The sequence below is a fragment of the Hevea brasiliensis genome, chromosome 11 (genome assembly GCF_030052815.1).
Source record: "Hevea brasiliensis isolate MT/VB/25A 57/8 chromosome 11, ASM3005281v1, whole genome shotgun sequence".
Lineage (NCBI taxonomy): Eukaryota > Viridiplantae > Streptophyta > Magnoliopsida > Malpighiales > Euphorbiaceae > Hevea > Hevea brasiliensis.
In genome coordinates this window covers 98,507,569-98,523,356 of record NC_079503.1, presented here as the reverse complement: position 1 = coordinate 98,523,356, position 15,788 = coordinate 98,507,569, and the positions used below count along the sequence as shown (strand labels likewise).

Genomic DNA, 15,788 nt, shown 5'->3' with positions numbered 1-15,788 from the left:
TATATTTATTTTACTTATATATTATTTTATTTAATATTTATAAATATCACTTTATTCTTTTTATATTTACACATTCCTTCATAATTCCCGTTTCCTATATTTTTAAAAGCTTTGTCTTCTTGTTTCCGCGTTTTCTTTCCCGTGCTAATGAGGTGACCACACCGACTAGGACTGAATCATTTATTCATGCGTGTGTTGTTGCCAACGATGAGAAGAGTAGATGATCGGTCAGAAATGACAGAAGGAAGAGCTCCCCTGTCAAGATTGGACAAGAAATGCGAAAGGAGAATTAGGGATTTCAACCTTAATTGAAATTATCAATAGATTTTAATTGCTAATATCATTTTTTTTATTAGAAATTTATTTTTTAATAATAATTTATTCAGAATATATTTTTTTAATAATTTAATTTTTAGTAATTTTTGTCATAATATATTTATGATAATTTCTTTGTTAGTAATTTTTATTTGTAATTTATTTTTAAAAATATTTTATGGTATTTCTAATACTATTTTTATTCTTTTATGGGTAATTTATTAGTAATATTTTTACTAATAATTTATTTATATAATAATGTCTTCATAGTCTTTTTTTTATTAGTATTTTATTTTTCAGCAGTAAATTTTATTGGCAATTTATTTTAATTACTAATTTCATTAGCAACTAATACACTAATTTAATAATATATTTATATTGATTTTTATTAATAATAAAATAGTAAAATTTTTCTAATGTATTTTTATTAGTAAATTTTTTTATAGTGTGTTTATACTATTTTTTATTAGTAATTTATTTTCTGGTAATTTTTTTATTATAATATAATAATGCTATTTTTTTTGTAATTTTTATTAGTACTTTGTTTTTAATAATAATACTATTATATTAATTTTTAGTCCTAATTTTTTGTTAATAATTTATTAATAATATTTTTATTAGTATTTCATTCTTTAGTAATTTTTCACTATAATACACTTATGATTTTTTTTATTGGTAGTTGTATTAGTAATTTGTTTCTTAATAATATTTTTATAGTATTTTTTATTGATAAATTATTATTTTATTTTCAATTATTTATTATTATTATTATTATCTAATTAGTAATAACAATTAATAACGAAATTTGTGGATGCTATATGGCAACGAAATGCAATTTTTTCCTGACAAAGCTAATCCGTTGATAAGAAATCAGGGTTGTATAAAATAAGTTCTCCCTTACTAGCTTGTGACAGCTCAGCAGTCAAACGGGCATTGCCCGGAAAACGACACTTTTTCTTTGTCTGAGACGATGTGTTGTACTTTGCAAACAGGAATCGTACTTTACTTGTCAATTTAATAACATTTGATTGCTATGGTTCATCCTTATTATCCCTCTTGGGACGGATGAGGGAGGCAGCTTTAATTCTTGCTTTTTTCTTTTTCTTCTTGTTCATTTTTCTACTTGTATATAATCTTAATTTGAACGATGGTAATCATGAGCTACAAGTAATACCAATCCACAAAGTTGGGAGAGAGGGACATGCAAGAAACCGAAGCATCTAGCGGAAAGATGAGTAGCGATGAAAGAACTGAAAATGAAGGAATCCAAGAAGAAAGAGATGTAAGCATTGCAGGGGAAAAGAGGGTGATGCAAGAAATCGGGAGAGATGTGATCGTTGCAGAGATGTCTGTGCCTTATCAAGCATTCTTAGATGGAGATTGGGAAAGGTTGAAAAGCTTCTTTGAACAAAACACAGAAGCTGTGGTGTCTCCACTGACAGTTAACAAAGACACCGTTCTCCATATTGCAATATACAGTGGAAGTACGAGTCTGGTCGAAAGTATTGTCAAAATTGCAAGAGAAGTATCAAAAGGATCAGAGCAGAGTCCTTTATTGATAGGAAATGAGTACGGAAACACTGCTCTTCATGAGGCGGCTGCTGCGGGAAATGTCACAGCAGCAAAACTTTTACTGGATTATGAAAGGACTCTGTTAGATATTAAGAATAAATTAGGCGAAACGCCGCTTTATAGAGCTGCGGCGTTTGGCAAGACAGAAATGGTGAAGTTCCTGGTTAGTGAAGTGTTGAGCTATAGAGAAGAAATATTACCAACTCATCGACAAAAAGGCCCTTCTGTCATGAGCTTCCATGGCAGGAGATATGATTCAACCTCCATTCTTCACATTGCTGTCCAAGCTGAACACTTTGGTCTCTCTCTCTCTCTCTCTCTCTCTCTTCATATAGACATGTATACCTATCCATGCGAAAATTGACATGTAATTGCTATTATATAATTGCTGCTTTAATTAGATGAAGAGAAGTGAAATTAACAGTGCTTAATTACTTTTTCCTTGGATTTTGAATTCATGCAGAAACAGCTTTGTATCTGCAGAGAGCTGATGAAGCACTTGGACAGTTGAAAGATGAAAGTGGCAGGACGTGTCTTCATCTGTTAGCTGGGATGCGCTCAGCTTACAGAAGCAATCAATCCATGGGCAAATTGAAGGGATTTCTCTATAGATGTATGCATATCTGTCCTCAGAATTTGGAAACTTTCATGCTTGTATAATCTTCATTTTTTAATTAATCTCAATAGGAGATAGTGCTGAATATATATTAGAATCTGGAAGGATATATATATATATATATAAAAGGTTGATCCATGTGCAGGTCTTCCTGATGACAATGAGTATGAAGAGGATCACCAAGATACCGTATCTTTCAGTAAAAAGCATGACATGGAGAGTGGAACCACAACCAATCATTTCCTCCCATTCGCCTATCCAAGGTTTCGTAAAGGTAATGTCCTATCTCGCATCGCATGATTCCAAGCCCTGTCATGACCATAATAATAACCCTTCTCATCTATGCAACAAACTATCCCTAATAATTAAAAAAAAAATAAATCTCGTAATACTTTCGATATCAAGAACAAGTCACCATAGTCACTCCGTGTGATCTTAAGCGCACTCCAAGTTTGATTAAAGAAACAATGGAAACTTTATTTTGAAATTGATTACTCTATTAGTTTTAATCAACAATAGACATTGATTACCAAATACACATGAACTGCAGCGATTTCAAAGATGAATCATACAATATGGATTTTCCTGGCTCAAGGTGCGTTCTGTTTTATGTATATAAATATAATGCAATATATTGATCATGTTCTTAATTGGCTAGCTCTGCTTGGTCACTCTCTCATCATGCACAGGATGGCCAGCTTTGGATAGAATCTGGAAAGAAAAGAGAAGGCATGAATCCGTTATGAAATTAACAAAGCTGCTTGTGAGGTTAGATAAATCATGGGAGACCAGTCTTGTAGAGCCGGATATAGGTACAATTTCCCTTGGCAAAGCAGAAAGATTTAGACCGACAACGCAAGGGAGAGGACATAGCTCACTTGAAGATGATAAAGAAGACACAATTGACAATCCCGTAAAGAAGACAATTGATCCAATTTCTACGCCATTGCTGATTGCATCTAGCACTGGTATAATTGAGATTGTGGATGAGATGCTTAAGGCATACCCTTATGCCGTTTCGCATGTTAGTGGTACGGGGCAGAACATATTACACGTGGCTATAAGGCACCGCCAAAGGGAGATATTTCGTCGCGTAAAAAAGATGAAAATCCCAATGACTATGTTAGTCCGCAAAATTGATAATAATGGCTACACCTTGTTGCATCATGCTGCAGGGCAATTTAAAAAAGACATGCATAAACATTTTGAAGGACCTAAATCTAATCCTGTGCCCCAATTGCATGGGGAGCTGCGCTGGTTTGAGGTCAGTTTCTCTTCTTTCAATTGCACCCATATGCAGTTTTTCTTGTTAGTCATATCTATCTACATCATTATGCAGAGTGTAAAGAAGATAATCCCTTCCTACTACATCATGCACCACAACAACGATGATAAGACTGCCTTCGAATTATTTGAGAAGACACATGCCAAGCTTCACAAAGAAGCACAAGGCTGGCTAAAACGGACATCCGAGTCTTGCTCTGTTATTGCTGTTCTCATCGCCACCGTTGGTTTCACAGCTATCTACACTGTTCCAGGAGGTACCGATGAAAAGACTGGGCTTCCCGTCCTTCTCCATTATCCTTTCTTTGTGGTTTTCACAGTTTTGGATATCATCTCCCTCGCCAGCTCGTTAACTTCGGTTGTGATGTTCCTTTCCATCCTTACATCTCCATTTCGGCTTCAAGACTTCCTAATCTCTCTCCCTCGGAAACTAACACTTGGCTTCACATTTCTCTTCATCTCAGTGGCAGCCACCATGCTTGCATTTGCGGCAGCAATTGTCCTGGAAATTCATTTGAAGGAACAGTGGTCTAGAAGTCTCATTTACACCGTCGCTTTCCTTCCAGTGACAGCATTTGCAATCTTGCAATTCCCTTTGTATTTTGCATTTGCTGGTATTATCAAGAGCTCTCTCAAAGCCCTCAGAAAGGCTCTACCTTGGAGTTTCATTCTTTGTTTGTATCGGAACACCAAGTTATCCATTCGTAAGATGGTCAATTGAGAGCATGTTCTGCAATTCAACAAGTATTATAAATGGGAGATTTCAGCTTGCGGTAAAAAGATCTATATAACTATGAGAGTACAATTATTGTTATTATACTAATATACCAAAGTGAGCACATTTTTACTATCACTAAAAACAGTCAAAAGTACCCTTTTGCCCTTAGAAAAGCTAAAAAGGCAAGCAGAATTGGCATCTTAGATTTGTCATTTTCTTATAATGATCACTAATTTGAGCATTATTTCTATAATACACCCACACGACCAACTAAAATAAATATCTAATATGTTTTATTTTAAAAAAAATAAAAATTTTTCTTTTATATTTTATTAAAAATTAAATTGTCAGTGTTAAAATCTATCTCATTTATTTTTAATTAAAAGCTTTTCTTCCTACATCGATATTTAAAAAACTATTAATTTTATTTCCTATTATACTATATTAATATATTAAAAAGAGTATAACCTTAGAATATCTGAATTACTCTTATCTCTATTTTTTTTTGTCTAATTTCTATTTTAAACTATTTAATTAAGTTTTCCTATTATTTAGAACATTATAAGTACCTCTTTATCCATGACCCTTATCTTTTCTTTTATTTTTAATTTCCATTTTAATATATATAATTTAAATTAATTTTTTTATTTTAATTTCAATTACGTTTAAAATTATTTAATTATCATTATTAATTGCATTGAAAGAATTTTTAAATAATTTTATTTGTTATAAAATGTAATTCACTATTTTAATAACAAATTTGTCATTATTTACCTTGATGCGTTTTCTTATTTTTGATGTCTTTATTTTTAAAACTTTTTTATTACTAGAAAATAGAGACTTTTTCTTTTTTTTTTTTATATATGATATATTTTGGAACTTTTTGACATGCTAACTCATTATTTTTCCTTGAATCTCCTACAAATTTTTATTTAGGTGTTTTATTTTATTAATTAAATTTTAAATTTCTATTTATTTATTTCAATTTTTAAACCACCTAAGTGTTCATATATGAATTCAAATTTTTTTGCTATTTTATTTGGCTGTTTTTGGCATTTTAATTGTTTTGAATTATTTGAATATTAATTATTAAATTTATGTTAATTATTATTTTTTAAAAATAATTTTAAGATGACTTTATTTTATGATAAAATAATTTTTAGTTTATACACCAACATTATATTAATGAAATATTATATTTTCATCTCATTACAAAAAAGAATAATAATATTGTAAATTGTTCATTTATGTAAAAAAATATACTTTTTATAATCAGGTGTTTGTCTAATAAATGTATGAATTTGGTTTATAAGTAACAAATAATTAAATTTACTTTAATCTTAAATTTTGATATAATTTAAAATATATTTAACTTATTTATTAATAATTAAAAATAATTTAAAGTAATGTGTATATACGTTATTTTATAGTGTTATACTTTTTTTAGATAAGTTAATTAATTTTACCTTTTTAAGTAATATTATTATTATAGTCTTTTATAATTAAACTGTAAAATTAAATATTTTTTAGTATAAAATTTTGTTTTATTATATGTTGCAAGTAAATAATAAATATTATATTATTAATATCAGTTGGTCTTAAACTATATCATATACTAATACTTACTATGCAATATAATGAATGCTTAAAATTATATTTCAATTGAATTGACTAAAGGATTTTAATAATTATGATAAAATTAATGGTTTTATTTATAAAATATAAGTATAATATTTTTATTATTATAAAATAAAATTGAATTTTTTACATATATATTTTTATTTATTAATTATATTAATATAATAAATATATAAAAAAAATTGCAGCTTCGCGCTGTAACACCCCAAAAATTTTAAATTTTATTATTTTATGAGTACTATTGATATTTTAATTTTATTTAAATTTTAGGAAATTATTTGGAATTTTTCAGATTTTAGAAATTGGGTTCGATTTTCCAAAAATAAAAACTTTGATGATTTTTAAAAATTAATTTAAAGACCACGTGGTAAAACTAAAAATATATTTGGAGTCTACGAATTTTTCTGAGTTTTCTGGAATTTTTTCGAAATTTTTGGACCTCGTTTTCGGTCCCGAGGCAGAGTAAAAATTCAAAATTTTGTATCCTGAATCGAACCGGCTGAATCGAACCGGCCCTTCTTCTTCCTTTTCTTCCTCTCCCGCGCGCGTTTTTATTCTTCTCCTTCTCTCCCGTTTTTCTCTCTCCTCCCTTCTCCCCTTGCAGCGCCGCCGCCTCCCCTGCAACCCTAACTCGCCGGCGCCCACCCCTAGCCGTCCCACCCACCGGCCATCACCGAACGCTGAAACGGCTGGTTACGCAAGACGCGCTGCGATCGCTCGCCTTCCAGGCCAAAATCCGGCCGATCCGTCCACCAATCGGATCGGGTCTTGTGTCTAAACTCATCTACTCGTCGAGAGCTTTCCATAGACACCAAGAACACCGAAATCCATCGAGCAGTTTGTTCAATTTTTGCCCGGGAAGTTTTTAGCCCATTTTGACTTTTGGGCTAGATTTCTCTCAAACCGTAAACCCCACGAGAAAACCGAGAGTACCATAGCGCTCCACTAGTCGAGAGCTTCGCGGGGATATAAATTTCAAAATTTTTCGACACCATTTTTCGGTGGGTCCCACGGAACTTCGCAGTGTTTTTCCGAGCATTAAATGAGCTTAGAAAATTCTGAAAAATTTATGTACTAACCCCCGTGTTGTGGGCTTCGTGTAGGTATTTTCAATTCGGAGAAATTCGACAGTTGTCCGGGTCTGTGAATTTCCAGCCAGACAGACCGGTTACCAGAAAAGTCTCCGAATTGGATTGAGGTTTTGCCTACCCCACCATTGTCAGATGTCTCGAGCGCATTCCCAAAGTCGGAATCGGCAAAGGTAAACCAGAATCTTGCTTTTTCGTAATTTTCTAGTGCTTAAATAGGATTAAAAATCCGTAAAATATTCGTGGTAGCTCAGAAAATTATGATTCTTTTTGCAATAGTTTAGTAATATTGCTAAGGACAGCGGGGCAAAGTTTTATAATTTTTAGAGTTTGTTTGGCCAATTTTTGCAAGAATGATCAATTATAAGGACTAAATTGAAATTTTACATACTGTGATGGATGACTGATTTGATGGGCCCAGGAGGGGCTGTGTGATGTGATTGAGTTGTGGATATATGGATTACGAATATAGAAGTGTGTTTTGAGCCCTTTTGCAGGTTGGGTAGGTCCTAGGTATAGGGGAGACTCTGCCGGATTTTCGGCACGACTTAGGACGTATTTGGTCTTTTCTTGATTTGTAATGAGTCAATTGTATTAAATAATTGTAATGTAAATGTCAGGTAAGCCGGGACAGCCTTCTTCCTCCGCCCAGCCGCCTCAGTGACCACCGTCAAGTCTGTGAGTAAAATATTAATTTTAATTGTAATTTCGATATTATTATATGTTCAAGCATGTCCATGCATCACTTATATGCATATATTTATGTAGTTAAACTCTAGGCATGATTTATGTTGCATTCATAACTGTTAAGGTGCCATGGATGTTGTTGTGGTAATTTGGAGTAGTGTGCGTGCGTTGGCGTGCGTGTGATGTGGTGTGGACTATGGACAGGACGGGTAGTCACGGCTTGAGTTCTTCGCTGGGACCCGATCCTTCGGGGGTAGTCACGGCTTGAGTTCTTCGCTGGGACCCCGATTTGGTTTATTAAGCGAAAGTTCGGCTTGAGTTCTTCACTGGCACCAGGTTGGATTTTAAGAGGGCTGTATAGGGGATCAGCTCCCATATATTATGATTGATGTTACAGGGTGCGTGAGTGCTCTAAATTACCTTTTTGATGTTATGATGTGAAAATGTTGTTGATGTTGCATTTCACTCTACAGGGTGCATTAGTTTTAGATAGTTATAGAGATTATGGTTAAAATTGATATTTTACTCTCTGAGTCGAACGCTCACTCCTGTTCAATATTTTTTCAGGCTACAGGAGGATTTTATTGTGGTTAACCTGCTTTTCTCCTTCGCAGGTTGTTTATCAATATTTGTGTAATTTTATTTACTCCTAGAATTTTCGCATGTGTTAGAAGTATTTATTTGATCATGGTCTGTAATATAAAGTGCTAAATTGGACCTGTAAACTTAATATTTTATGCATGTTGATGGACTGGATGAGGGAGCTGAGCACTCATTTATTTTTATGATGATATAAGTATGTGGAGGGTGAGCTGAGCTCCCCAATTGACTATATATTGTGTTTATAGGTCGGATGAGTCAAAAACTCCCCATTGAAAGGTCCATTTTATGGTCGGACTCTGTCCGGTTGATTTCTTGAAATTGGGCTCAAATGGGCCTTAGAGTTGGGATAATGAATAGTTAGGCTTACTACGGGCCTCGGGGGCTTTAGGCTGGCCCAGGTCCTAGTGCCAGTCCGGCCCATAGGTTGGGTCGTGACAAATGTGGTATCAGAGCTTAGGCTCCAGATTCATAGGGAATAATTGTCCAAAGTGTTGGGAAGAGTCTACTAGGAGTCACATGCGGAAAATAGGGTCCACATTCGTCTTGCATAGTCATCTTTGCTTCTAGTCTCTGCTTCATATATTATGTGTAAATATGAGTCTATAGAGCTGTGTAATGTGCAGTTTTGAATTTTGTGGGCTAATGCTGTTGAATTTCAGGAAAATGCGTAGAAGGTGAGAGTCGCACGCACTGTAACCGGATGTGCTCGACGAGGTGTCGCCATAGATGAGGCGCCGCCCAAGAGGCGGGGTAGGAGGCCTAGAGCTGCTCAAGTAGAAGAGCAGCTGCCAACAGTTCAGGATCAGTCTTTTATGGCACAGGGTCCCATGGACCCCATGGCAGCTACTCTAGCTGGTTTGCAGAGGACCATCGATATGATGGCGCAGTATATGGTCCACCCTCCACAGCAGCAGCAATCCACCGCACCAAGAGGGGAAACTTACAAACAGATAATCAATTTTAAGAAGTTGGTGCCTGGTACTTATGATGTGTCAGACGATGCATATCGGTTTTTGGATTCTCGCACAGGCAGAAATGTAGTCTGATTGGTCGATAGAAGACTTATAGAGTGTATGCAGCATGTCATGGGGCCTATGCCTAGACAATGGATGAATGACTACATATTACCTCGGATGGAGGATTTGTCGTGGACTCAGTTTGTGGAACTGTTCATCAATCGGTTTGTGCGTAAAGCTTGAGATCGAAGCGGTGGGCCTTTGAGGCCTTAAGACGAATGGCAGTGCAGTAGATAAATATGCTCTGCAATTCGAGTTGAGCGGTATGCCCCTCTGATGGTTGCTACAGAAACTATGAAGGTGAAGAGGTTCCCAAAGGGGCTTGATAGGAAGTATGCAAACCTGGCCATGATGTCTGATCAGTCTTTTGATGTGGTGGTTGATCGAGCCAGACAGATTGAGATTAGCTATGCTGTGGATGACAGCGGAAGAGCGAAGAAAAACAGAGCAGAGGGTTCTTCAGGTGTTCCCCACATGGGTGCTTCGGATAGTGGTGGCCAGGGTAATTACAGAGGAAAGAGTAGGAACAAGAAGAGTGGTTTTAGACACAAACCTTGAGGATTCAGGCCAGGGTACGGATCCAGCAGTGGTCACAGTTCGGGGTACAGCAGTTCTGGGTCTGGTTCAGGATCCTCCTTGGCACCTTGTGCACAGTGTGGAAGAGGACATTCAGGACCTTGTTTGATGGGTTCAGGAGTATGCTTCAGGTGTGGCCAACCAGGTCACTTTGCTAGGGAATGCCCCGTGTTCAGCGAGCCACAGATGGGGTCACAAGGTTCTGTTGCAAATGTTCCTCGTCAGTTGTATCCTGGTGCTTCGGCATGGCGGTAGTCGATTCGTACAACAGGCCGAGGACAAGGGGGACGTGGATTTGGAGGCGGTCGGGAGGTAGAAGTCGATGATCGTGGTTACGCCACTCAGGGTAGGGGTCAAGCTCGGGTTTTCACCCTGACCCACTAGGATGCTCAGGCTTCCAATGCAGTTGTGGCAGGTATTCTTCTGGTCTGTTCCTATGAGGCTCGTGTTTTAATAGATCCGGGTGCTACGCACTCATTTGTCTCCCCTGTGTTTGCCATGAGGTTGGGTAGAAACCCTACAACTTTAGAATGCCCTTTGTCTGTAGCTACCCCGCTTAGTGACAACATAGATGTAGTTATGATTTTTCCAGGTAGCCCAGTAATAGTGGATGGAAAGATCCTCCCAGCAGATTTGGTTCCTTTACCAGTAATGGATTTTGATGTAATATTGGGGATGAATTGGTTGGCAACTCATTATGCCACTTTAGACTGCAGGAACAAAAAGGTGTATTTCCACATACCTGGTGTGGAAGAGTTTAATTTTGATGGTGACAGGAGTGTGGCTCCATATAATTTGGTGTCAGCAATTAGTGCTAGAAAAATGTTGAGGCGTGGATGTCAAGGGTATTTGGCATTGGTAAGAGATACCTCTATAGAAGGTGTCAACATGGAAAATGTTCCTGTTGTCAGAGAATTCATGGATGTCTTCCCTGAAGAGCTTCCAGGATTGCCACCAGGAAGGGAAATAGAGTTTTGCATTGATGTTGTGCCGGGTACGAACCCCATTTCAATGCCACCTTACAGGATGGCACCAGCAGAATTGAAAGAGCTAAATGAGCAACTACAGGAGCTTTTGGATAAGGGTTTCATACGTTCGAGCACTTCACCCTGGGGTGCTCCTGTTCTATTTGTGAGAAAGAAAGATGGGTCATTGAGGTTGTGTATTGACTACAGACAGCTGAACAAGGTGACTGTGAAGAACAAGTATCCACTTCCTCGAATCGATGATCTGTTTGATCAGCTCCAAGGAGCTAGATTCTTTTCCAAGATAGACCTGCGTTTAGGCTACCATCAGTTGAGAATCAAGAATGAGGACGTGTCCAAAATGGCATTCAGGACAAGATATGGTCATTATGAGTTCTTGGTGATGTCTTTTGGACTCACTAATGCACCAGCAGCCTTCATGGATTTGATGAACCGGGTGTTCAAGCCATTTTTGGACCGTTTTGTCATCGTATTCATAGATGACATTTTGGTATACTCTCGGACCGAGGAAGAACATGTGTGGCACTTGAGGATGGTGTTGTAGACTTTCAGGGAGCATCAGCTATATGCCAAATTTTCAAAATGTGAATTTTGGCTAGAAAGCATCTCATTCTTGGGACACATGGTTTCTAGTGACGGCATTCAAGTGGATCCCAAGAAAATTGAAGCTATAACTGATTGGCTTAGGCCTACAACAGTCACTGAGGTGCGAAGTTTTCTGGGTCTAGCTGGCTACTATAGGCGTTTTGTGCAAGATTTCTCCAGGATAGCGGCTCCCCTAACTAAGTTGACCAGGAAGAATGTTCCATTCATTTGGACAGATGATTGTGAGGAGAGTTTCCAGAAGCTTAAGGAGTGTCTAACCACTGCCCCTGTGTTGACACTACCTATGAGCGATGAAGGATATGCCGTGTATTGTGACGCTTCCAGAGTTGGCCTAGGGTGTGCTTTGATGCAGAATGGGAAAGTAGTGGCTTATGCTTCAAGGCAGCTGAAGAGGCATGAGCAGAACTACCCCACCCATGACTTAGAAATGGCGACTGTAATCTTTGCACTAAAAATCTGGAGACACTACCTATATGGTGAAGTGTGCGAGATATACACCGACCATAAGAGTTTGAAGTACATCTTCCAACAGAGGGACTTAAACTTGAGACAAAGGAGATGGATGGAGCTTCTAAAGGACTATGACTGCACCATCCAGTACCACCCTGGGAAGGCCAATGTAGTAGCAGATGCTTTGAGCAGAAAATCTTCTGGCAGTTTGGCGCACATTTCAGCAGAGAAGAGACCGTTGATTCAGGAAGTACATGAGTTGATGGATCAAGGTTTAATCCTAGATCTTTCAGATGAGGGGGTATTGTTGGCTCATTTTTCAGTGAGGCCAGACTTGAGAGACAGAGTTAGAGTTTCCCAGCACAGAGACCAACAATTGATGAAAATCATAGAAAGAGTATAGCAAGGTGAAGATGGTGAGTTTGGATTTGCCAATGATGGCGCCCTAGTGCATGGTTCTAGGATATGTGTGCCCGATGTGGACAATCTCAGAAATGAAATCATGCGAGAGGCACACTATACACTGTACAATGTCCACCCAGGCTCCACCAAGATGTATCACGATGTGAAAGATAGCTATTGGTGGAATGGCATGAAGAGAGACATAGCAGACTTCGTGTCCAAGTGCTTGACTTGTCAAAAAGTGAAGTTTGAACACCAGAGACCGTCAGGGAAGCTGCAAGAGCTCCCTATCCCATAATGGAAATGGGAAATGATTACTATGGATTTTGTGACTGGGTTGCCTCGTACCACACGAGGATATGATTCGATATGGGTGATTGTAGATCGCCTAACTAAATCAGCTCACTTCTTACCAGTAAAGATCACATATTCTGTTGCACAGTATGCCCGACTCTACATTCGAGAAATAGTTAGATTGCATGGAGTTCCTGCTTCCATAATATCTGACAGAGGGCCCCAATTCACTTCTCGGTTTTGGAAGAAGTTGCAGGAGGCACTTGGCACACAGTTGAACTTTAGTACTGCTTTCCACCCTCAGACAGACGGACAGTCCGAAAGGACAATCCAAACACTGGAGGACATGCTTTGCATGAGTGTTTTGGATTTTGGAGGTCAATGGGATGATCAGCTAGCTTTGGTGGAGTTTGCCTACAACAACAGTTATCACTCCAGCATAGGGATGGCACCCTATGAGGCACTATATGGAAAAAAGTATAGGTCTCCTCTGTGTTGGACAGAAATGGGAGAAGCGAAGGTGCATGATATAGACCTAGTGCAGTACACTTCAGAGATAGTTCCTTTAATCAGGGAATGACTGAAAACAGCTTTCAGTAGGCAGAAGAGTTATGCAGACCCTAGACGGAGGGATATGGAGTTTGCAGTAGGTGACTATGTATTCCTGAAGGTTTCTCCAATGAAGGGAGTCATGAGATTTGGATAGAAGGGCAAGTTGGCACACCTCGGTATATTGGACCTTTTGAGGTTACTGATAGAGTTGGAGCAGTTGCCTACCGGTTGGAGCTACCACCCAACCTTTCTCACGTTCATCCCGTGTTTCACATCTCCATGCTCAGGAAATACATTCCAGATCCTTCTCATGTACTACAGCCGGATGTAATAGAACTAAAGGAGAACTTGACATTTGAGGAGCAACCTGTAGCCATAGTGGACTACCAAGTGAGACAACTAAGATCAAAACAGATCCCTATGGTGAAGGTTTTGTGGAGGAGCCAGTCAGTGGAAGAGTGCACCTGGGAGTCAGAACGGGACATGCGTAGCAAGTACCCTTATCTGTTCAATGTGTAATCATGTACTTTATTCTACCTTGTGTAAAATTCGAGGACGAATTTTCTGTAAGGGGGGAAGAATGTAACACCCCAAAAAATTTTAAATTTTATTATTTTATGAGTAATATTGATATTTTAATTTTATTTAAATTTTAGGAAATTATTTGGAATTTTTTGGATTTTAGAAATCGGGTTCGATTTTCCGAAAATAAAAACTTTGATGATTTTTAAAAATTAATTTAAAGACCACGTGGCAAAACTAAAAATATATTTGGAGTCTACGAATTTTTCTGAGTTTTTAGGAATTTTTTCAGAATTTTTGGACCTCGTTTTCAGTCCCGAGGTAGAGTAAAAATTCAAAATTTTGTATCCTGAATCGAACCGGCCGAATTGAACCGGACCGGTCGAATCGGACCGGCCCTTCTTCTTCCTTTTCTTCCTCTCCCGCGCGCATTTTTCTTCTTCTCCTTCTCTCCCGTTTTTCTCTCTCCTCCCTTCTCCCCTTGCCGCGCCGCCGCTTCCTCTGCCACCCCAGCTCGCCGGCGCCCACCCCTAGCCGTCCCAGTCCACCGGCCGCCGCCTGGAACGCCGGAAAATGGCTCCTGAAACGACGCGCACGCGCGCGCGACCGTTCGTCTTCCCGGCCAAAATCCGGCCGATCTGGCCACCAATCAGACCCGGTCTTGTGTCTAAACTCATCTACTCGTCGAGAGCTTTCCATAGACACCAAGAACACCGAAATCCATCGAGCAGTTTGTCCAATTTTTGCCCGGGAAGTTTTTAGCCCATTTTGACTTTTGGGCTAGATTTCTCACAAATCGTAAACCCCACGAGAAAACCGAGAGTACCAAAGCGCTCCACTCGTCGAGAGCTTCGCGGGGATATAAATTTCAAAATTTTCCGACACCGTTTTTCGGTGGGTCCCACGGAACTTCGCAGTGTTTTTCCGAGCATTAAATGAGCTTAGAAAATTCTAAAAAATTTATGTACTAACCCCCGTGTTGTGGGCTTCGTGTAGGTATCTTCAATTCGCGAAAATTACAGCTTGTCCGGTTCGTGAATTTCCACGATGCACTTGATTCTGGAAAAGTCTCCGAATTGGATTGAGGTTTTGCCTACCCCACCATTGTCAGACGTCTCGAGCGCGTTCCCGAAGTCGGAATCGGCAAAGGTAAACCCGAACATTGCTTTTTTGTAATTTTCTAGTGCTTAAATAGGATTAAAAATCCATAAAATATTTGTGGTAGCTCAGAAAATTATGATTCTTTTTGCAATAGCCTAGTAATATTGCTAAGGACCGCGGGGCAAAGTTTTAGAATTTTTAGAGTTTGTTTGGGCAGTTTTTGCAAGAATGATCAATTATAAGGACTAAATTAAAATTTTACATACTGTGATGGATGACTGATTTGATGGGCCCAGGAGGGGCTGTGTGATGTGATTGAGTTGTGGATATATGGATTACGAATATAGAAGTGTGTTTTGAGCCCTTTTGCAGGTTGGGTAGGTCCTAAGTATAGGGGAGACTCTGCCGGATTTTCGGCACGACTTAGGACGTATTTGGTCTTTTCTTGATTTGTAATGAGTCAATTGTATTAAATAATTGTAATGTAAATGTCAGGTGAGCCGGGACAGCCTTCTTCCTCCGCCCAGCCGCCTCAGTGACCACCGTCAAGTCTGTGAGTAAAATATTAATTTTAATTGTAATTTCGATATTATTATATGTTCAAGCATGCCCATGCATCACTTATATGCATATATTTATGTATTTAAACTCTAGGCACGATTTATGTTGCATTCATAACTGTTAAAGTGCCATGGATGTTGTTGTGGTAATTTGGAGCAGTGTGCGTGCGTTGGCGTGCGTGTGATGTGGTGTGGACTATAG

The 15,788-nt window shown here is 38.2% G+C and overlaps 1 pseudogene; it reads left to right on the top strand.

The window, feature by feature from the left end:
- The first annotated feature begins 3,203 nt into the window (after positions 1-3,203).
- Positions 3,204-4,424, top strand: LOC110642015 (ankyrin repeat-containing protein NPR4-like; annotated as a pseudogene).
- Positions 4,425-15,788: the final 11,364 nt, after the last annotated feature.